Consider the following 24,756-nt stretch of genomic DNA (forward strand, 5'->3'; position numbering starts at 1 on the left):
TGGATATTTGCGGAGTCCTGTTTTACGGTGTCACGAACTCATGAAGCTTCTGATCCAACCAATATTCAATTTCCTTCTTTGTAGGATTCCAGTGTTCTGACATCAGACATCCCTTAGGCAGATCCCAGTCCTAGCAACGGAACCATTTGTTGGCTTGATGGGGCCTGACCCAGGTTCAGAAGTGTTTTAGCCAAACAAATCCCGAAACTACCAGCCCTTTTGGCAACATTCCGCGGAGCGCTGACTGGGGTCTCACCCGAGGTAGTATGGGAGGGTGCTGGAACCAAGTTTCTGCACCCTAGGGATGCCTTGATGAGATCTGGAATGGTTGCAAACCGTTCCTGTAAACTAGGGCTGCTTCGAGCAGCTGTTCGACCTTTGGGTAGCTCTGTACAGAATGTGAAGAGGCACTATCTAGATCCTCTAACCTTACTGTGTTATTATTATAGATCTGACTTAATTTTGTGGGCCCAGTAATCTTTATTAATCATTCAACATTTATAACCAGTGCGCATAACCATAAATAGTAAAAAGATGCATAAACATATAACAGAAGCATAAACCTACATATTTGCGAATGGATGCACAATATTTCAAAATCAACTTAGCTTTTATTAAATTCTATCCCGTTACAATCTCAAATTCGCCCTGTGCACTCAAATGCAGGGGTCCGCGCACACAGCTGTGGACTCTACCAAGCCTTTGCACACACAGCTGCAAAGCCTCCTTCTACTATTACCACCTAAGACTCGGACTTATAGACTCAGAGCGAGTATCGCATTCAAAAGCCCATAACACTTAAGATCACATCTAAAGCTGCTTTCTACACTTAGAGCCTCACTCTATTTATACATTCCCATGTTCCGTGGACCATGGCTAGGCTGACAAATTCTATATTAAATTACAATACTTTAGGGCGGACAACCCTAGACTCTCGCACCCCACACCCGCTTTTTGCGGGGTCTTACATTAGTTTTGACCAAAATTCAGGCTACAAGCCCCAAAAACCCACTTTGGGGGGATCCACTGCCCAACATCTATGCAGAAACTGATGAATGTGAAGCAGGTGTCTACTAAAGCAGGGTAGGAGGCAATGTCTCCAAAGGGAACCCGCTCCGAATGCTACTCCAGAATTAAAATGGACATAACTCAGTCAATATAACTCAAAATATTTATTATAACCTGTTTTTGGAAATAGAAGGACCATTTTGCATCTTCCCATGTGTTGGAAATCCTTATCTTGTCATTCTAGAATCTCAGATTCACGCTGCAATTTTTCCGCCCTCACAAAAGTTCTGAAAAAATAGCTAATTTTAAATCAACGATATCTCCCACATCCGAACTCCGATTCGACCCGTTTTTTTGAAATTGGGAGATTTTTTGAGAGGAGCTTAGATCTACAATCACTTTTCTGAAATTATGCACCAAAATTTAAAAAAGAAAATATAGAAGGGTCGTTATCCATGAATTGTCGTCAGAAACATTTTTGTAACATAGCTGATTTTAATTCAGCGATATCTCCCTCATCTGGACTCTGATTTGGCTGATATTTTTTTTTTTGAATTTGGGTATTTTTTCGCAAGGATTCCAATTCTATTATTTGTTTTTGTAAATTTTGCACCAAAAATTTCAGATCTGATCTGCAAACTCGCTGCCCAAAAACATTCCTGCAAAAAAATGAAAAAATAAAAATTCTTCCCGCTTGGCCCTAGAAAATGCTCTGTGGAGGACATAGCATATGTCTAAAGTTTGTTGAATATTTCTGGAAAATTGAAACTGAAATATGCATCAAACCCTCATTCCCATGGACTCATAACGTGCTCTGATACCACTGATCTAAATCTTGGGGGGGAGGCCCCCATGTTATAAAATATTGAAATGGATTTTGGGGGAGTGGCCCCCAAGATTTGAAAAATTGAAATGCCATAAGAAAAAGAACAGAATGCACAATAAACAAAACCACAAAGAATTTTTTTATTAAAACAGAGAATAACTTTAAAAGATACATTGTGGTGGATAAACTATCCTTTCACAAAATACAACTTGTTACTTATAGTATTTTTCAGTTACAATACCATGGGTCAATTCCATGGGTGAATGAATACCATGGGTGAATGTCACAATACTACAGGTCAATTCTATCGGTGAATGAATACCATGGGTGGATGCCACAATACCATGGGCAAATACCATGGGTGAATGAATACCATGGGTGGATGTCACTTACAATACCATGGGTGGATAAATACCATGGTTGGATGCCACTTACAATACCATGGGTAAAGTCCATGGGTGGATGAATAACATGGGTTGATGAATACCATGGGTTTATGCCATTTTCCATTCGGATCATGCACCAAGGAAAGTGGCTCACCAAGGAACAAGTTCAACATAAATTTCCCCATCTCATGGTGGCACTCAATGTAATGGGGACCATTGCTTCCTACAGGGGGAGGAATGATCTAGGTCGATATTGGTGGCCACCCTCCTATTCAAATTGGACCCCCAACACTACTTCTTTCATAATTTTTCCTTCAGTTTCCTTAATTGTAGCACAATTTACTATTTTTGGCAATTTTTCGGGCCTTGAACTTCCGGAACTATTTTGAGGCCCAAAATGTTGTTTTTTTTTTTAATATGGGCAAAAGTGAGCCATTAATTCATGTTTGTAGTTGAAAGTTGTTGTCCTGAAATATGATTACAAATAGAATGTAAATAAACTAGCTTGAGTGATGGTAGCTTATCTCTGAGAAGAGATGTGGCGGTTACATGCCTCTAAACTGTGTTACAATGAAGCTCCAAGGCCTATTTATTATTGAGAGACAATGAAACACCCTAAACATCCAAAAACCTAACCCTAGGAGATGAAGTGCCAAAACTGTTGGCCCCGTTTGGGTAAATTGGTACATCAATTTCCTGGGGTCGTAACTTTGGCATACAATCTCTGTTTGGCTATCATAATATCTTGTTTCAAAGATCTCGAAGAGTAGGCTAAAAACATACTACTAAACTAGATTGGGACAATTTTGGTCTCTCCATTTTCCCTAAAAACATCGTTTAGGGCCTCAAAACGGCTCCGGAAGTTCAGGACCTAAAAAACTGAAAAATAGTAAATTGTGCTACAACTAAGGAAACTGAAAGAGACCATGTTGGGGGTCCAAGTGGAATAGGAGGGTGGCCACCAATATCCACCTGGATATGTCCTCCCCATTGTGTTGAGTGCCTCAATGAGATGGGGAAACTTCTACTGAACTTGGTCCTTGGTGAGCCACTTGCCTTGGTGTAGGAGTTGGCTAGCTTTGTGTTAACCAGAAAATCCATTCTACGGATATAATTGATCCCTATAGCCCAATGTGTGGGTCTAGTAACAACCATGAAAAAACAAGCAAACTTCCCTAACCTAGATCAAAACAACAAATGAGAAAGGGAGATGGCCTACCTCTCTGCAAGATAGATCAAAAGACAAAAAAAAGAGAGATCATAGCATATGCGTTCCAATGGAAGTTATACAACAAATCAAGGAGTATTGTACTAAGAAAACTATCATAGACAAGATTATGGGAAGAAAAACATGCTTTGTATTAATGATTAAATCAAAGAGGGAGGCATACAACTGGTGCCTTGATGTTGAAGGCTTCTTTCAAGATGGTTCCAAGTCCAAGCCAAACTTAACAAGCTCTCCTTTCCTCTCTCACCAAAATGGCAGCTTCTAAGCACAATTGAGCAGACGAATGGCAATCGACAATGACCAACCCATTGAGGAAAGTGAAGAATGAATTTATAGTGATAGAGAGGAGGATAGAGATCCACCAAAGGGGGAAGAAGGTCCTTATCCCAAAGGTAATATCCCTAAAGGTAGGATCAAAGGATTTAAATGGTATTACTCGACCATATGTTCATCTAACAACCACCAACTCATCGTTCTCGAGGCTTCTAGTAAGAGAAGCTTCTGCTCCATTTTTGGAGAAATTGCCTGAAGAGGATCAAAGTGGATATTCCTATCAAGATTCATCCTACTAGTGCTAGTCACTAGTTAGACATAAGGTTACGAACACAGGTTTGCCTACTAAAATTAGTGTTGGTCTTGAAAATTAGGGTTTTTCACAAGTTTTTCCAAAATTACTTCAAGACATTAGTTATCCATCTCTTTAGGGATGTGTTGAGCATATAATTCATGGTGAATGAGTTTACACAACTTTTGTCGCTTTATGACATTTGTGATGGAAATGGCACAAAGGACGACACTTCGGGTACAGAGTTGAGAATGTGACAAAATATTGTGTAACAAATGTCCCCTAAAGCATGAAAGCAAAACAAGAAGTGATGGTTGAAGTGCTTTATCAGTTAAGGCAAGGAATTTGGAAGACCACCGTCAAGAGACCTACAAATCAAACATGATACAATATATGACATCTATGATATATACATATGCCTGATAATACATCTGAATAGGAATCAAAATATAATACATGAATCCACAGTATGGACGTAGCCATCCATATGAAAAGGATTATGTCTATGGATCCACAGCATGGACGCAACCATCCGTATGAAAAGGATCATGTATACAATCATGAATACTCAATAACTCCTCGCAACTTGGATTTTAACAGATGAGATCCAAGGTCTTCATCTCTATCCCGATCAAAGTACGAATCTAACCATGTGAATAGATGTGATGACGTTGAACATGGTAGAAACCACCTGATTAATAGTCAATAATGTAAACCATTAATAGGCATGAGAGAAACCACCAATAATGACGATGGCCTCGAGGTACACCAGTACAATCTACAAGTGTGAATATGTGAGCTGAAGTCGAACACTTGCCGAATCATTTGTTCAAAGGCCAATGATGTAAGCCTGTCATCGAACACGAAAAACTTTCCATTGAGGCATGCAAGCTCCAAGGTATTTAAAGGGCATTTCTAAATCAACTTCCTAGATATTTAGTTGAGGTCGATAGGAAGTTATCCTTCAAAGGAGGGCCATAATGTTTCCCACATCATCGACATGAAACATAGGATATCTCAAAATGATAGGAGGGATTCAGGATTGTTGCATACAGGGTCACATAGGTATAAGAGGTTTGACTTTTTCGGATAGTACTTCTCTTGAAAATATCAGTGACACAACTCCGGAGTTCAACAAAACTTGACTCAAAATGGAATCAGAGCTCATGATGACAATAGGGGTGATCGAATCAAAGGAAAATGGATTTACCAAACCCAGGAAGGCAAGTGAAAAAGAGAGGATATCCCAAACCTGACACAAGACGCAGATGAGTGTCATGTTCAAGAGTGACATGTTTCCTTTACACAAAATACAGGACATGTTTTCTTCTATTTTTCCCCACTATTTCGAGCGAGTACCTCTTTATTTTTAATCACTTGCTTGAAGAGGATACCATATGCTTGTTGTATAAGTTCATCCTTCAAATAAATCCATCCTAGTAAGTTTAACAAGCACTAGGAAGGAGTAACTTTGTCTCATCATGGTTACAAGTATTGCATCGTTTAAGTTTTACGAGTTTGATAGAGGGGTAACTCGACATCTTTTTCATGTTTAGAGAGCTTGAAAAAGAGAAAAAAAGAAAACTCCAAAGGTCCCTTTTGTAGATATTCTCTTGAACCCAAAAAGGTAGAAAATAATATTCAAGAGAACCTTTTAGCCATGTGTGACCAAGGTATTCCTTTTTCATACAATAGCCTATTTCAGTCTGGAAAAGGGTTAAACTTATACTGAGTAGACACCATTTCATTTACTTTAACAAGTTTGAAACAAAAAGTACTTGACAATCTTTTCATATTTTTGGAATCTGAAAAAAGCTTAAATATGACTACATGTGGAGGAATGAGTGGTATAAAAGGATAGAAACTGATTCTGATTATGATGGAACTGCTCAAAATATGTAAATGTCAAGAGGCTAGCTAATAAGACCACTCATCGTAGATGTTCCTTAGGCAAAGGTAAAACAACCAAGTCAAAGGGTATGATCTTCCAAAGGGATGGTGATTATGGAATGAAGAAACCAAGCTCATATGGCAAAAACAAGATGATAAAAATGGAAATCACGAGAGGTAAAGCGGGAATGGTTTCGTACTTACATAAGCTTGAAACATGGGAAAATATTCTTGAGTGTACTTGAAGATGGTTTCATTTTTTCACAAGCTTGAAACATGGGAAAAAATTGTGCTTGAATTTGGTTTCATTTTTACACAAGCTTGAAACGGAAGAAAACTATGCTTGGGTTTGGTTTCATTTTTACACAAGCTTGAAACAAAGATAAACTATGCTTGAGTTTGGTTTGCATGCCCCCAACATAATGACTCAATTCGAGGTACATGCCCCCCAAGTTTGATTTCATTCACCTAAGTTGACTATTGGTTACTAACAGGTGGATGGAATGAAGGTTCACTTACGAGATCAAGTAAAAGACTCAACTAGGATTTTACGAATCTAATCAAAGACTCGAATTGGAAGGGGTTTTGTTTCATTTTTTAACAAGTTTGACATAGGAAAAGAACCATACTCGTGACACCATGTTTCATTGTTTAACGAGCTTGTCACAAGTAAAATAAATCTACTCATGGAGACCTATTTCATTTTTTAACGAGGTTGACATAGTAAAAGAACTATCCTCATGGGGACCTATTTCATTTTTTTAATGAGGTTGACATAGTAAAAGAACTATCCTCATGGGGACCCAATTTCATTTTTTAAGGAGGTTGACATAGTAAAAGAACTATCTTCATGACACCTATTCCATTTTTTAATGAGGTTGACATAGTAAAAGAACTATTCTCATGGGAACCTATTTCATTTTCTAACGAGGTTGACATGGTAAAAGAACTATCCTCATGACACCTATTTCATTTTTTAACAAGGTTGACATAGTAAAAGAATTATCCTCATGGGAACCTAATTCATTTTTTAATGAGGTTGACATAGTAAAAGAACTATCCTCGTGGGGACCTATTTCATTTTTTAACGAGGTTGACATAGTAAAAGAACTATTCTCATGGGGACCTATTTCATTTTTTAACGAGGTTGACATAGTAAAAGAACTATCCTCATGGGGACCTATTCCATTTTTTAACGAGGTTGACATAGTAAACGAACTATCCTCATGGGGACCTATTTCACTTTTTAACGAGGTTTACATAGTAAAAGAACTATCCTCATGGGGACCTATTTTATTTTTTAACGGGGTTGACACAGTAAAAGAACTATCCTCATGGGGACCTATTTAATTTTTTAACGAGGTTGAAATTGTAAAAGAATTATCCTCATGGGGACCTATTTCATTTTTTAACGAGGTTGACATAGTAAAAGAACTTCCTTCATGGTTTTTTAACAAGGTTGACATAGTAAAAGAAATTCCTTCATGGGGACCTATTTCAATTTTTAACGAGGTTGACATAGTAAAATAAGTATCCTCATGGGGACCTATTTCATTTTTTAACAAGGTTGACATAGTAAAAAAACTATCCTCATGAACCTTGATTATGGCCTATGAGAGGTCATAACTTCCAAGAGGTTCTCATCAAACGAGAGAACAACACTTTGGAAGGGATACCTGTCAAGGGATCTAATGGAAAGATTGGGTTCCAATCTTCCCAGTACCTAATGCACTATATCACTGACTAGATCATCAGTAGACACAAACATGGAACAGGTGGCCACATAATTAACCCGTGGTGGGGGTGATACCACTTGCATGCAAGGAACATTAAGGGAAGATGGTTGATTAGGAATCAAATTAGGACCAACGAATGAAAACTGGTCAATGGCCAGAATTCTTCCTTCATGTGGGGAAAATATGACATGAAAGAGAGAAGAGACAAGAGCTCCCATGCCATAAACATAGTCATGACCAAGGAGTAAATTAAAATTCAAAGGGTCCTGGACAACTATCACATCGACATAGACAAATTTTCCTCCCAAAGTAATAGGCAACTTTGGAAGGATCCCTAAGGGTTGACTGGTTCCTTTATTAAAAGCTAACAAATTCTGGGTAACATGCACAATATACCGAGAACCTAAAGCTTTCTAATTAGTTGAAGACATAATACTAACATGCGCACCTTCATCTATGATTGTGCCGGGTACGGGTATATTATAAGCCTGTATTGTGATCTGAAAAGGCACATAAGAAGGAAGACAATATCCTACCAGTCAAATCCAATCAAAGAAAGTGACTAAACTACTTGGAGGGGGTGCCATCAGAATGGGATAACTGCCCTCTTATGTTACAGGAACGAGAGGATCGCCCTCCTGCATCATGGGAACAGGAGGATTTCCCCCTAATTATTTGGACTCTAAAGAAACCAGAAGAACTTGAGTGGGAATTGAGTCGACCATTTTCTCAACTAATAGTTGGTCAGGAATGGACTCATGGGATTCACTTTCAGAGAGAGTGGGATTGACTAGGGATGGATTCTGATCAACACTTGATCAACTAGTGGAGGATCAGGGGAGAGATTCTGATAACCAATTGGAAGACGAGCTTGAGAAGCGGTAAGGTTATCCAAAACTTTAGAAGCTTAATCCATATAAGGACAAAGGTGAATAAGATGATTCCCTTCGCATAACCTACAGGGAAATTTGACCTTTCCCTTTTTCCCATGGAGCTTATTATTACTAGTTGAATGTTTATCACTAGCATGATCTCCAAAGGTTGATGACAAAGGTTGATGTGAACCTGTGGACCACACTTCTAAGACCTTGGGAAAACCAAGACAATCTCTAAGAAGGTAGTCACCCTTACAAATCTTGCAAGGGAATTTAACTTTACGAGGTTGACTAGAAGGTTTCTCAACATCAATTGCATTAATAGCATTGACTTCTTGGTTGCCCCATGGCTTATTTTTATTCTTCTTATTATCCAACTGGTTACTAACTTGCAGGATTTCACCAGACAAAGAGGAAGAAGAGGAAGAAGACCGAACAGGCGAAGAAGGCAAAGAGTTAACTTTAAGATCAACTGGAGTTTGATATGGTTCAAGTGGAGGAGAGCCCGATTGCGGAGCAGTTTGGACATTTAGAACCACAGGGGTCGAAAATAACCAAACCGGAAAACCAATGGTAAATCCAGGAAGGGACAACGTTGCTATATAGGGAGCACCAACATTTCCAAAAGAAGGAAAAGGACTAGGATTCCCATTAGAGGGGTTTCCTTGGTTGGTAGAGTCAAGAATTGTTGCCATTAGTCTCAACCTATATCTACTAAGGAGTATTTCCATAGGAAGGATGTTTTTCTGTGGTCAATTGATTTTAGAAATTAACAAAACAAAATTAAAAAAGGGGCAAACTAGGCAAAAAGTGTTTACCAAGTATCCATGAACTGCAAAATATCTCCTGGCGAACTGTTACACTAAAAAATGTCACCATGACTATTTACAGTTAGGATGGCTCTATCAACAGTCATGCTACCCTCTTAGGCAAGTCTTATGCCTCTGCTCTCCATGTCAAACTCCAAAAAAGAGAGAAAGTCTTTCTAAATGTATTTATCTCTGGGGACGCAGGTTCTCTCAACCTTACCTGCGGGTACGCACCCAATGTTCACAAAAGCTGCGTCTTTGGATGCTTTGTATGTAAAGGGGCAGGTGCGTCCCCCTGTAAAGGTCAAAATGCGCAAGTTTCATCTTTAAAAAGTTACTTGTGGTCATTTCTAGAGCATTCTAGAAGGTTGTTCGATGTGTATTGAGCGCCTCCAGATGATTCATGTACCCCTACCAAAGAGGAACTTATCCCATCAATGAGGGAGCTATCCCATCCAAAGAGGGGATTATCCCATTGATGGTGGACCTGATTAACTTCCTCTTGAGCACTATAAATACAGCCATTGGGCCAGAAGGAGGGGAGGTTGAAAGCTATACATTTCTAAGGGTAAATGCTGCAGGAATTAGGACTCCCATTTAGAAGCTTGTGAGGAGAGATTTCCATCTTTGCTTGTTCTATTTGGAAGTGGGTGAGCTTTGTCAAAGTAAAGGAGAACTCTTGATGGACCCTGGGAGGGACTTGCACAACACCAAGGCTCAGGTTGTATTTGTTCCTTTTGTTACCTATTAATGCAAATGAGTCCATTCTTCTCAATAACTTGTTATTTATGAGTTGTTTCATGTACTCCTTGGTCTATGTGTTAAATATGTTTTATTCTATGAGATTATCAAGTGCTATTTAATCGTTTGATTGTTAGTGTATGCAGGTTCCAAAGTGAAGGAGGAGCTCATCCGGATCAACGGAGCTGGACTGCTACAACAGCGTTGGATTACAGGTAGGATCTAAACACTTGATTTCCCATATAGTAAATGCATGTTTAGAGAAGGATTGCTCTTGTTTGTCTTGTTTGTCACTAGAGAGTCTTAGGTTCCTAGGGAGGTTGGTTGTGTCCACACAATCGACTCTTTCCGCCTGACAAATTGGCGACTCCACTGGGGAATCCATTGATGTGAAAAGTCTTTTCCTTTGTATGAACTTTGCTCTGAGAAAATTGGTTTATTTTTCTGGTTTTGGCTCTGTGACTTTGTCTTTGGGTGGGTTAGCTTAGGATTAGATTCATTTTGGTTTTTCTTGAGTTTTTCAGTAGGACACACCCTCTGAGTGTTGCACAGTGCGTCCCTGGACGCACTGTCGTTGTGTGCACAGAGCGGGCCCGCACCTGTTCTAACGGGTCGCCTGCGTCCCCTGCTAAAATTTGAGAAAATTCCATTTTTTGCATTTTTGCTCTTAGATTTTGTTTTTTCTTAGTTTTTACTGCCCAGATTCATTAGTCCCTTGTCAAAGATCTTCACCTGAACTTGTTTCGATAGCATTGAGTGTTTTAGTGGATTTCATGGAAGTTTAAGCCCTAGGGTTTGATTTTTGAGTAGGTCTTGTAGTAACTTTGGCGGTAGAAGTTGTCAAGCCTTAGATCTCTCTGGTTTTGTCAGCATTCTAAGAAGTCAGACCTGTCATAAAGTCTACCTGTGAGAGCAACTTACCATTGAGTTGCCTCTTTGGGCAAATTTCGAAGTGCTTGTTGTTTAAGTCTTGAATTCCATTTTACAAAAAGAACAAAAAGATTTGAGTTTTGTTTTGACTAGTCTTTTGATTCTGCATTAGCTGGTCCTTGATTTGATTTTGGTCAAGTAAAACAACCTAGAATCATCTTTGTGAGCTTTTACCTTGTTAGGTTTGCTTAGAGTAATTTCCCTTTTTGATTTGCTTGTGACTCAAGTTTTCATAGATTTTATAGCTTTTGAGATTGTTTTTTGTTAAGATAGGTTTATATGCTTAATTAAAAAGAGAAAATACAAAAACATCTCCTTTGAAAAGTTTTGTTTCAAGTAGCTTTGAAAAGTTTTGAAAGAAAAAGAGTTTTTTCGTGCACATAAGGAGTGGTCATGATTGTATGCTTGAAAAGATAAAGAGAATTGTTTCTTTGATTGTCTTTTCTAAGGAAGTGGTTTTCTATAAAATTTGCATCTCTCAACTCTCTTAGTTAAGAATTTCATTGAAAAAGGAAAGTAGCGTAAATCATCTTAGGTGCATCTTTGTAGTGGTTTGAGTCGAGTCTACACACCATTGGTTTCACTTCCGCTACCTTTTGTCTTTAAGAAAAACCATAAAATTAACGCTTAAAGTAAAATTGACGTAGTAACTTTTATTTATTAGGGCTCTGAAACACCAATTTAGATCAAGCTAGTGTCTTGGAGTAGGTGAGTAATTAACTCTCCAAGACAACAAAACCAAACAAGTAGCTTATCTTGTGATAGAATAAATCCAATTGCCTCATTTGTACTCTGGGAAAGCTCCTCTTAAAGGAGAAGCACGAGCTCGTGTCCGAACCAGTGAGGGGATCAATCCCCCCTTGTTGGGAACGACGCCAGACACGCACGTATTACAAACGGTAAACCTCGGATTAACCATTGTCGAGGAGCCAGGGGTCACTTGTCGGTAAACCTTGGATTATTGTCAAGGAGCCGGCAAGGGGATTGAGCTTGCTACTCTGCCCTTGCGTGCTGTCGGAGTTTAGACTGTTCCCCCAAGTGCATTTGTTGCGGTTGGTAACCTTAGTGACCATTATCTTTAGGATTCTACCAAGGTGACGGTGGAGGGAAGGTCCCACTGTACCTGGAGCAGACGTCGGCTAGACTCACTTGGATTTTCTGGGGGGTTCACTTCACTCGAGACGGTTAAAGTGGAGGAACTTGGTCCAGTCTATTCATTAAGCAGGTTGCCGGGGTAACTGTTCCACCCGCCACTTCTGTACTGAATCCAGCGATGTTGGGCTTCATCACCAACTAGCGCTTTCGGTCTGGAAGGCTACTGTTTGTGCTTGGTTTGACGCCCTAGATTCTTTAGGCGTGTGATTCAAATTTGTTTGGTTCTTTAGAGACTTTAGGTGGTTTGATTTGAAATTTTATTTTGTTTTCGTGTGTAGTAGTTAAAAGTTTTTAGCTGTGGCGGAATTACCGAGACAGTCCCGTAGACTTCAGGGCCAGTCTCCTGAAGTTGTTTCTGTGGCCGAATTGTTGAGAAGATCCCGTAGGCTTAGGGGATCACCTCCTCGAGACGACCCAGGTAATCTAGAAGGTTTAAAGGTCCTTGTAACTCCTCCTAGTGGCAGTAGAGTAGGTTCACCTGAAGAAGGAGAATCTTCCTTGGTAGTCCATTCAGATTACCAAGGCTTAGAGACAGGTTATAATCCCGAAGCTGTTACAGTTTCTGAGCTTGTTGGTAGTTTTTCGTCTGCTAGTGATACAGGCGAAGAACCAAAAATATCTGAACCTGTTACTCCGACTTCTAGTGTTCCTGATTCACCGAGAATAGAAAGAATTATCACCGAAAATCTTCCTACTGGTTTGATTGCTATTGAAGAACTTGCTCCAGAGGAAGAAATAGGCGTCTCTAATCTTGAAGATCAACTTACTATTGATCTAAGGGAGCGTGAATCTATCTTTTACAGTCCTCCTAGAAGTACTACTTGGTACCTTTCGTTAACCAATTATTTAGACAACTTTGGGGTAGGTTTTTCTACACCTCGTACTCCTTTTCCACCTGGAGGTATTCATACTCCTGTAAATATGGCTGGTCCGTCGTCCGTGTTTACTCAAAGTCCTGAATCTTTCTTACATGGCGGTCCTTCTGTTCCCACTGGGTATCAATCTCTTTCTGGTACCTTTGCGGGGGCATCTCCTCAACCCGTTGATCATGGGTTATTAGTTGGAAACAGTGGTAATATACCATTGGGTGTAGGAGACATTTACATGATGTCAGGTTCAGTTCCCGTTTCCCAACCTCAAGGTGGCCAATTACCGCCTGGGGGGCAGCCTCAGTTAACGCCTGGGGGGCAACCTCAAGGTACATCATTTGTGTCTGGGGGCAACCTCAAGGTCAGTACGCGCCTATGGTGCAATACATACCTCAAGGTCAACCCCAGCCTCAATATGTACCCCAGGGTCAACCTCAGTATCAATATCAACCTCAAGGATGGCAACCTCAAGGATGGCAACCCCAAGGGTATCAACCCCAAGGGTATCAACCTCAAGGGTACCAACCTCAAGGTCAAGGTCAACCCCAGTATCCGTATTTACCTCAAGGTTATCAACCTCAAGGTCAATACTCAGGTCAAGGTTATCAACCACCTCAAGGTCAATCATATGGTCAAAATATGGGAACTACACCTTACAATTATCAATCCTATCCTCAATCCGGTTATGGATCTCAGTATCCTCAACCTATTACGGGTCAATACCCTGGAATGTTAGTGTGGGATCCGTCACAGGGTCAACAGGTGTTGCAGCCAAGTATACAGTTGGTACCTCAAGCTGGACAACCCGTAGTTTCTGGTCCACCCCAGCAACCGCAACCTGTCCAGTCAAATGTTCAAACTTCTGTAACTTCGGTAGTTACTCAGCCGCCAATTGCACCTAGTACTCCATCTCAAACGGCTGCTGCAACTACCGCCACATCTACCATACTTACTTCTGGAGTATCGACGGCTCCGGTTTCTACTGTCTCTGCAACCACTCCTCAGACATCTTTACCGTTGTCTGGATCTACGATTCAAACCACGGTCCAGATGCCTGCAGGTCAGCCTGGTATAAGTACGGTTGTCACTACTCAACCTCAATTTGTTCACCAACCGTACCAGGGACAGTACCAACCTGGGCAAGCTGTCCAACAACCGGTTTACCAGTATCAACCGTATCCTGGGTACACTTATCAACAACCTCAACAACCCCAGTACGGTCCGGTTAATCCTGGTTTTCCAGGAGGATATAATATCCCAAATGCGACTCCTGTTCCTAGTTATCCTGGATATCCTCCTCCTGGGACTGGTATTGTGACCCAGAGTTTTAGAGATCCTAACCGGCAGTTACCGTTTATCGCAACTTTGGATTTACCAGACTTGACGCGCCTAACGAACGATCCAATTCAATATCTTCCGTTCTGGCCGCCAATGCCAAATAAGTTGCCCAGCGATATACCCAAGTTCGAAGGTAAGTCTGGAGAGGATCCGTCCAATCACGTGATGACTTACCACCTCTGGTGTGCTTCAAATTCTATCTCGGATGATTCGATCCGCTTACGTCTTTTCCAGCGTACACTCATTGGTCTCGCGGCCAAGTGGTACATTGAGTTACCACGGGCCTCTTTTTACAATTTTAGCCAGTTAGCTACCTCGTTCTTAACTCACTTTCAGTTGCCGGTCAGATACGATAACGGCACGGAGTTATTAACTTCACTAAAACAATCAACGTCCACGTATATTTCTGATCACATTCATGAGTGGAGACGTCGAAGAAGGCTAGTGAAAGTTTTTATCCCGGACCAAATCTTAGCTGAATGGTTTGTTAAATCATTATTACCGAAGATTACTGAAGATGTAGCTAAGGCCGGAGTAGTTACTGAGGAGCAAGTCATTGCTCAGGCGCAATACCTTGACTTAGTTTACACTCAGTCGGGTACGTTACACGAGAAGATTCCGGATCTTCCAAAGTCGAATCAAATCGCTGCTGCTCCTTCGGGATCTCATGCCGCTGATGGTATGATTGGTATCGTGAATACAAAGAGCAAGAAGAAGTCTTCCAAGGCTTCAACTACTCCTATTATCACTTTGCCTGATTCCCCGACAGGAGAGTCTTCTCCTGAACTTACCGCCGATATTCACGCTGTAGAGTCATCTACGGCCAAATCAAAAAACGGTGGAAAGAAGAAAGGAAAGAAGAAGGCTAAAGCAGACAAGGCTCCGAAGGAGAAAACAGAAAAGTCGGAAACCAATGACGAAAAGCGCAAACCTCGATATCCTTGTCTTATTTGTGAAGAGGATCATTTTACGAGAGATTGCCCTCATCGGGCCGAGGTTGTGAAAATAGTCAAAGGTTCTCCCACTCCTGCTGTGTTAAAAAATCCATTTCCGGAGCAGGAGAATAAGATGATAGGTTCTTCCTCGAATGCCAGTGAAGAACCCATTTTGATGATGTCTCATGTGAGGATTGCGACTCGATCGCAAGATTATGGTAGTAAGAATCCTGTTGATGGTAAGGAAGCAGAATCTTCTCACTCTAACCCATCAACCTCAGCTCCTGGTTCCGATCCACTACAGATCGAGAAACCTAACCCAGACTTAGTAATTAAACCGCCCGCCAAGGGTGTACTTCGAAGGTCTGCTTTCAATCCACATGCGAGAGCAGCCCAGAATTACAACATTGTTGAGGACTTAGCTGTTTCACCCTCAGCAATGTCGGCGTTAGAAGTGCTGCAATCATGCCCAGCACAACGAAAATTACTTTTGTCGGCTATCGGAGCTGTTGATGTTCAGGACCCGAATCTAATAATCTTCGATCTAGAAAATAGTACACCGCGTCTCCCCCATCAAATGGCTTTCCAAATTCCAGTGATAGTCAAAAACAGGCCTATTCATAGGACTGTGATTGATGAGGGAGCTTCTACGTGTATTATGTCGATTCAATGTTGGAGATCCTTTGGTTCTCCTTCGTTGAACCAATCCCCCACCATCCTTAAGGCCTTTGATGGCCGTGGGTTCCGTCCGTTTGGTATTCTACAGGAATTGCCTATAGGGGTAGAAGGTAAAACCGTTAGTCTGGATGTGGAAGTGGTTGATGCCCCTCTAGACTACAACCTTCTTTTGGGTCGAAGTTGGTCATATGCTATGACGGCGGTCGTTTCATCGGTCTTCAGAGTAATTAAGTTTCCACATAACGGTAAGATCGTGACTATTGATCAGCTGACATACTTTTCATCCGACCCAGCCTCTTCAGAGAGTATCCAGCATGTCGGTAAGACGACAATCCCTTATAGGGACGTTGGTGTAGGTTTAGTTAAGGATTCCGGTTTACTGGGAACTTTTCCTCTCCCTCCACTCAACGTAGAACCTTCATTTGCAACAATTCATATGATTACATCAGAAAACATTATTTATGATGATCCTTGGATTGTCCCATCTGACTCTGAGATAGACTCATTCGGTGATGCTATGCCTTTGAGTCCATATGAAATTGCTTATGAAGCTGTCATGTCTTTTACCGACTCTCGTTCAACCGAGATCGACCAAATGAATGTGGTCAGTGAAGAATCACTTTTCACCTCAACCTTAGAACGGATAGCGTTTCCCGAAGTCGTGTCATCTGACGAACAACTTCGCGAAATCCTAAGTGTAGACGATCTACCATGGGAAGATCTCCATCACAGATCTTCGTTTTTACCTAAGGATGATGCATTTGAAAATGATTTTTCATCTATCTTTACCGCTGAATATGTCAAAGACGCTCAGGATCCAACGAAACATTCTGATTCAGAGTTGAATTTAGGGAATATTTCTCGTACTATTCCCATTGATATTTCAGTGAAGCCCGGAATTGAGGAGAACATTCATATAGGTGCCGCATGTACAGAAGATGAAATCCAAACTTACAAGGCCCTATTCCAAGAATTCCGCGATGTGTTTGCCTGGTCTTACGAGGAAATGCCGGGAATCGATCCTGCCATTGTTGTTCATGAAATAAAGACCTACCCGGATGCTAAACCCGTCCGGCAACGGTTGCGTCAGATTCACCCTCGAAAAGCGGCTGCGATTAAAGCAGAAGTCGAAAAGCTGTTGAAAGCAGGTTTCATTTATCCGATCCCGTTAACGGATTGGGTATCGAATATTGTTCCGGTCAACAAGAAACAAGGAACAATAAGAATCTGTATCGACTATAGGGATATCAATCGAGCTTGTCCAAAAGACAACTATCCTACGCCTTATATCGATCAAATTATTGATGATTGTGCCGGAAGTGAAATGTTTTCCTTCATGGATGGTTTTTCGGGCTATAATCAAATCAATATTCTACCTGCCGACCAACCAAAAACGGCATTCATTTGTCCATGGGGGACATTTGCTTATTGCAAATTACCTTTTGGGCTTAAGAATGTCGGGGCCACTTTTCAACGGGCGATGTCTTACGCATTTCATGACATCAAGCACATTGTGCAACCGTATCTCGATGATTTGCCTGCTCATTCATTACATCGAGCTGATCACCTTGTCCACTTACGAGCAATCTTTATGAGGTGTAGGCATTATCGAATTCGGTTGAATCCCCACAAATGTGTTTTCTGTATAGAAACAGGTCGATTGCTGGGATTTGTTGTTTCAAAAGCCGGCATTCGCGTCGATCCCTCGAAAGTCGAAGCTATCATCAAATTGCCTCCTCCTTCGAGTTTGCGCCAACTCCAAAGTTTGCAAGGGAAAGCGAACTTTTTACGCCGATTCATCCCAAACTACGCCGAGGTCACTAAAGGTTTTACACGGTTGTTGAAACAGAACGCTCAATTCTTTTGGGACGAGATTGCCCAACAATCTTTTGATGCACTTAAACACGCGTTGACCCATGCACCGTTGTTGCATCCTCCCAACTACAACCAGGACTACTTCTTATACCTCGCAGCTTCGCATTCCACCATTGGAATGGTGTTAGTTCAAGAAGATGAATTCGGAGCGGAACATGTGATATATTATCTCAGTAGGACCTTAAATCCCACTGAGCTAAAATATTCGCATGTGGAGAAATTGGCCCTGGCAGCCGTTCAAGCTGTCCAGCGTTTTCGTCACTACATTCTTCTCCGTAAAACTACAGTTATTTCGGATTGCAACCCTATGATTTACATTTTGACAAAACAACTGCTAGGGGGCAAGTACTCTAAATGGATCGTTATCCTGCAAGAGTTCGACTTGGAGTTCGAGAAGTCCAAGTCTAAGAAATCCTTAGTTTTTGCGGAATTGATGTGTGATTTCCCGCGTGCTGACACAGAGACTGTGGCAGAGGAGTCCATTGCGGACGAATCTTTGTTTCTTATCAGTACTTTAGATCCGTGGTACGGGGATATAATCATCTATCTCCAAACCCAAACCTTTCGGCCTGAAGCTTCAAAGGCGGAACGTCGAAAAATTCGGTTTCAATCCCAGCAATACAAAATTATTGGAGATACACTTTATCGCCGGGGGCAGACTTAGTTTTTCGACGTTGTTTAACTCACGAAGAGGCTGAGAGGGTTTTGAATGATTGTCACTCTGGAGCATGTGGCGGTCATATGTCTGGGTATGCCACAGCTCAGAAGGTGTTGCGCGCTGGTTACTTCTGGCCATCTATGTTTAAAGATTGTATCATTGCAGTCCGGAAGTGCCACAACTGCCAAGTGTTTGATCGAAAGATGCGCGCACCACCTGCTCCTCTCCACCCTATAATTGCCGTTGGTCCATTCGCCAAATGGGGTATCGACTTTATTACTTGTAACCCTCACTCGGCCGGGGGGCATGCGTATATCATCCTCGCGGTTGATTATTTCACTAAATGGGCCGAGGCGATGCCTACATTCGACGCAAGCGGCAAAACAGCTGCAGTTTTCGTATTCAATCATATTATAACTAGGTTTGGTGTCCCACAAGCAATCATTACTGACCATGGGAGCCATTTTCGAAACATCATGATGACTGAGCTTACAAGCCAGCTTGGTTTGCGCCACGATAGCTCTACTCCTTATTATCCGCAAGCCAACGGTTTGGTTGAGTCTATCAACAAAGTTCTGGTTATCATGATCCGACGAACCATTGGTATTCATCGGTCGAATTGGCACAACATGTTATTTTCAGCGCTATGGGCATACCGAACCTCAGTGAAAACTTCAACAGGGTTCACTCCTTTCCAGCTAGTTTATGGCTTGGAAGCTGTGTTACCCATTGAATGCGAAATCCCATCACTTCAAATGGCTGTCGAATTACTCCCAGCTACTTCCGAAGAGGAGAAACGTTTATTGTACTTAGCTAAATTAGATGAGACTCGACGTGACGCTGCATTGGCAATCGAGACTCACGCGAAGCGAATGAAAGCTCAGTATGATAGAAATGTGACCCCTCGAAGTTTTTCGGAGGGAGACCTAGTGCTATTATATGATCAAGCTAACGATAAGCTAGGTGCTGGAAAATTCGTTCCTATGTGGCATGGACCCTATATTGTAAAGCGAAAGCTAGCAAAAGGGGCTTATGAGCTGGTAGATTTTGATGGGGACTCTTTGGGTAAACCCAGAAATGGACTTTACCTAAAGAGGTATTATGCTTAAATGGTGGGTATGGAGAATTTTTAGTTAGGTTAGGTTTTCTTTCTAGCTAGTATGTTTGTTAGTTAGTCAGTGTGCTTAGCTTAGCGAGTGTGTTTTTCGTCGTTATTCTGGCTTATCTTGGTTTTACTCTTGATATTGCAGATGTCGACGCCTCTCCAAACATACATTGGATTTGCTGATGGTGCTTGTCGTAGTACACGGAATATCTCTTCCGCAGCTTGGGTTATCTATTCACCCTCTGACGAGTTAGTTTCTATGCATGGGGTAAGCCTCGGTCAAACAACGAACAACATTGCAGAATACAGTGCAGTGGTTGAATTATTATCCGAATCTATTTCATTTGGAATTCGACGTTTGATAGTGAGGTTAGATTCTGAACTTGTTGTATTACAGCTTAATAGAGTTTATGCCATTAGAAATCCTGTGTTATTAAGGTTGTTTTTGAGAGTGCGTCTCTTGGAACGTGAATTTGATTACATTGAATATCAGCATATTCCAAGGTCTTTAAATACATTAGCAGATGCAATTGCTTCTCGAGTGTTGGACAGACATTTACGATAATCATGCAAGTAAATTTAAAAACATTTCATCACATATGTTAAACAAGATAAGCCGGTAATAGTGATATATATATAGATAGGAGTGTGTCAAAAAATATACATCGTCTTCGATCATAGGTTGAAAAACACCTTATGATCGGCAAAAATGATAAAGTACAAAAAGTCAAAAATGTCACATGTGTCTACAAAGTGACTAGCCAATCACTGGTGGTGCTCCCTATACGACACCACTGCACGGGCTACCTTACGCAAAAATCTCCTAAACGGTCCAGGGACTGCGACTACATAGCGCTGAAGTCTGATAGGAATATCATCCATGGTAGTCTCAGGCATATCCACCGTCAGACGCTCTAGATCATGCTCCAACTCAGCTAGTGTCTCTGCAGCCGCGTCCTGTGGGGCCGGTACCGGTGCAACTGGATGTCTCCTCTCAAAAGGCCGGAGGTTGGCTGGGCGCTGTGGACCAACATCTGCATTTTGAAAATTTTTACTGTCAGTTTTGAGACGATATATATAAAAAACAAAAAAAATACATAATTTGAAAACTTGTGAAAAATAAAGTACCTCTGTCATCCCATTGTTCTCCCTGTGGAAGAACCGTGTCCGGATCACCTCGAAAATCTACTCCGGCATACGGAAAGTCCTGGATCGAAAAAACCTGGTCCTCTAACCAGTGAAAATAACTATCAGTGAATCGAACAACCGCCGCGCCCTCGTCAGGATGCCGGGCCATCACCGCAACCCATCGTACCAGCTTTGGCTCCCGAGGACCCAAGATATCAACAGTGAGTTGCTGAGGGATCAGCATCGGAACTCTCTCTAAGGCAAAGCTCACGACTAAAGGCCCATATCCAAAGGTTTTCAGTCGTCCGTTCTTTGCCTTAGTCAGTTGGCTCTTCATATTAGCCGACACAGCATCACACCAGTTGAAAATGGTGCCTTGGTAACAGTCAATTGCCATCCGCATTTGGGACCCGGAAGCAATATGTAAAGCGGCTGCGCCGCAAATTCTGGTAACCGTGAAAGCTATAACTTTGAGTTCACGCAGAGAGATGTGTTTGATTTCCACGCCTTTCGCATGGTGTGCATTGGGTGTGCACCAATCTGCCCGGAGACTAGCAAGGGATTGGCCACCCGGCCTAGTCCCGGCTAGATTGAGTTGCTCGCCTCTATTTGGCAAGCCAGTGAGAAAGTATACATCAGAGGGCTCTATCTCGAGCTGGTGCCCTCCTATGTAAAAGCATTGCTCTTGAACGTTCCATCTCTCAACCAGCCATTCTAAGAATCTTACCTGAGCCCTCATGCCAGGTATGGCCCAGTATTTATATAGCCCGCATGCTTTTAGGGCATCAATGGAAGGTTGATGTTCAATTGCAGCTAAATCAACATCCTCGTGCTCTCTTTCTCTCCAATCCAACATGGTGAGTGCCCTACACACCAAGAAACAATGATTAGAATTAATTTGGGGAAATTTGAATGGTTGTTTGTGAGGATTGGGGTTTCAAATTCCGCATTCCACGGAGGACGCACCCCGCGTTTAGAACACAGGGCGTCGGGACGCAGCTGGCCTGAAGGTGGGCTGCGTCCCCCGACCATTTTCCTGTATAGGAAAAAGTCGGGGGACGCAGGTCACCCGAAGGGCACCTGCGTCCACCGCAGAGCGCATTTTGAAACCTAAACCCCCCCAAAAAACAAAACTAAAACCTAAAATACAATTTTAATCGGATGAAATTGAAGAGTAGGATGTTGTAAAATACCTGGAAGAGACGGCGTTCGATTCTGACGGTCGGATTTTCCGCAGCGACCACGGGAAGTTTCTTGCCAAAAGCCCTTTTTTCAACCTCAACAGTAAAATGGTAAAAATGACATGGTAAAAAGTTTTTTTATAGGTTTTTTGGATGAATTTGTTCATTTTTCACCATGGAAGGATGTTTTCGATGTATTTTTGCCTATCTTAAACAGGTATGAGTAATGTGTTGTTTTTGTGCAGGACAAAGGGACTTAGAGGGAAAATTGTCATTTTTCACGAACCAAAATATCAGAGTCATCTTTTAAGCCCTTTTCTGACTCCTAAAAAATGAAAAGATTGCCGAGCGTTTCTTTTACACTCGTTAAAACGGAATTAAAAGACGGTCCCCTTATAGCTCTTTTCTGACCGTAGAATCAGGAAAAGATTGCCGGGTTTTTGTCGTTTCAAACTCGATACGGAAATAAAACGACGTGTCCTTGATCGCTTTTTACTTTTCAGGTCAGTGACACTAATTATGAAAGTACTCCTTGGTCGCAAGATCAAGCGGTTCCCCAGGTATTATTTTATACTTTTTCGGGCTTGAGGGACACAAATCTACGAAAAAGTTCAACTTGGAGTCTTCTTAAGTTTTTCAGACTCTCTAAAATTGAAAAACGCCGAGTTTCTCCTATACTGGGCTCGTTAAACATTTCACAGTAAAGGACCTGTTCAATTACAAACAGGAACGAACCACTCCTTCCTAGGGTTCGAATCAAAACTAGGTTGGACTCATCCGAAGGATGAGCTTATAATCAAGCATATGTTATCCTCCTCAAGCTTGTTAAAAATAAAGAGGTACTTGCCAGAAATGGTGGGGGAAAAGAGAGAAGAATGAGCCTATTTGTTACCTTTTGTCTCAGAAGAAACTTTATTACCACTCTTGAACACGACACTTTTCATTCACCTGGGTTGGGAAATCCTTTACCTCACAGTTGATCAAACCACTTTGAAAGTCTTCAGCCGGGTTCCGGGGATTAACTTTGAGTCGTTTATCACCAAGCCATCTGTCGTGTCGTTATGTGTTCAAGAGGTCTGCAAGCAAAACTTTCATCTGCAAAATACTTGTCATCCATTTGACCATCCCTGAGTCAGTCCTTACAGCAACATTTCTTCAACTTGAACAATGATTTCGTGTTGTGGGCTTGCCTGCAACGGGTCGCTTTCTATCGACATCAGCACATTATCTAGAGAGATGACTTAGAAATCGTCAGTACCTTGAAGTCTGCATGCATCAATGGCAGGTTTCTCGCCTTTGACGTCAGTTTACATCATTGACTTTCGATCAAAGGATTCCGTGAAATGTTCGACATCAACTCATTCATTCACATCTCATGGATTGTACTGGGTACTTTGAGAACCATTGACATTACTGGTGGTCTCTCTCACGCTTGTTAACAGTTTACATCATCGACTGGTAATCAAGTGGTTTCTACCATGTTCGACATCAACTCATTTATTCGCATGGCTAGAATCGTACCAATTCGAGAAGTAGAAATGAAGACCCTGGATCTAGTTTCCACCATCCAGGCTGCGAGGAGTTTTGTATTCATTATCTAAGTAGACTAATCATAAACAGATGGTTGCGCCCATACTGTGTCTACAAAAGTCTATGATTATGATGTACTGCAAGATCATTCCTGTATCAGAGTAGTTAGTCTGTTAGTTAAAGTTTTAATCTGAGTATGGGAATGCCTACCTCAGTGATGATATAATCTTATACATGTATTTTGTGTTGAAAATTGCAGGTTCTGACCAGGCTCTCCACGAGATAATCCTTGAAATGATAAAGCGCTTCACCCTTCCTAGATAATACAAAACCCTAATCTATTTCAGGCTTCGCACTTTAGGGGGCAATCTGTTACACTAAAAAATGTCACCATGACTATTTACAGTTAGGATGGCTCTATCAACAGTCATGCTACCCTCTTAGGCAAGTCTTATGCCTCTGCTCTCCATGTCAAACTCCAAAAAAGAGAGAAAGTCTTTCTAAATGTATTTATCTCTGGGGACGCAGGTTCTCTCAACCTTACCTGCGGGTACGCACCCAATGTTCACAAAAGCTGCGTCTTTGGACGCTCTGTATGTAAAGGGGCAGGTGCGTCCCCCTGTAAAGGTCAAAATGCGCAAGTTTCATCTTTAAAAAGTTACTTGTGGTCATTTCTAGAGCATTCTAGAAGGTTGTTCGACGTGTATTGAGCGCCTCCAGATGGTTCATGTACCCCTACCAAAGAGGAACTTATCCCATCAATGAGGGAGCTATCCCATCCAAAGAGGGGATTATCCCATTGATGGTGGACCTGATTAACTTCCTCTTGAGCACTATAAATACAGGCATTGGGCCAGAAGGAGGGGAGGTTGAAAGCTATACATTTCTAAGGGTAAATGCTGCAGGAATTAGGACTCCCATTTAGAAGCTTGTGAGGAGAGATTGCCATCTTTGCTTGTTCTATTTGGAAGTGGGTGAGCTTTGTCAAAGTAAAGGAGAACTCTTGATGGACCCTGGGAGGGACTTGCACAACACCAAGGCTCAGGTTGTATTTGTTCCTTTTGTTACCTATTAATGCAAATGAGTCCATTCTTCTCAATAACTTGTTATTTATGAGTTGTTTCATGTACTCCTTGGTCTATGTGTTAAATATGTTTTATTCTATGAGATTATCAAGTGCTATTTAATCGTTTGATTGTTAGTGTATGCAGGTTCCAAAGTGAAGGAGGAGCTCATCCAGATCAGCGGAGCTGGACTGCTACAACAGCGTTGGATTACAGGTAGGATCTAAACACTTGATTTCCCGTATA

Source organism: Pinus tabuliformis, chromosome 5_2 (assembly GCF_031772625.1).
Source record: "Pinus tabuliformis cultivar Carrire ecotype Pingquan chromosome 5_2, CPIR1, whole genome shotgun sequence".
Taxonomy (NCBI): domain Eukaryota; kingdom Viridiplantae; phylum Streptophyta; class Pinopsida; order Pinales; family Pinaceae; genus Pinus; species Pinus tabuliformis.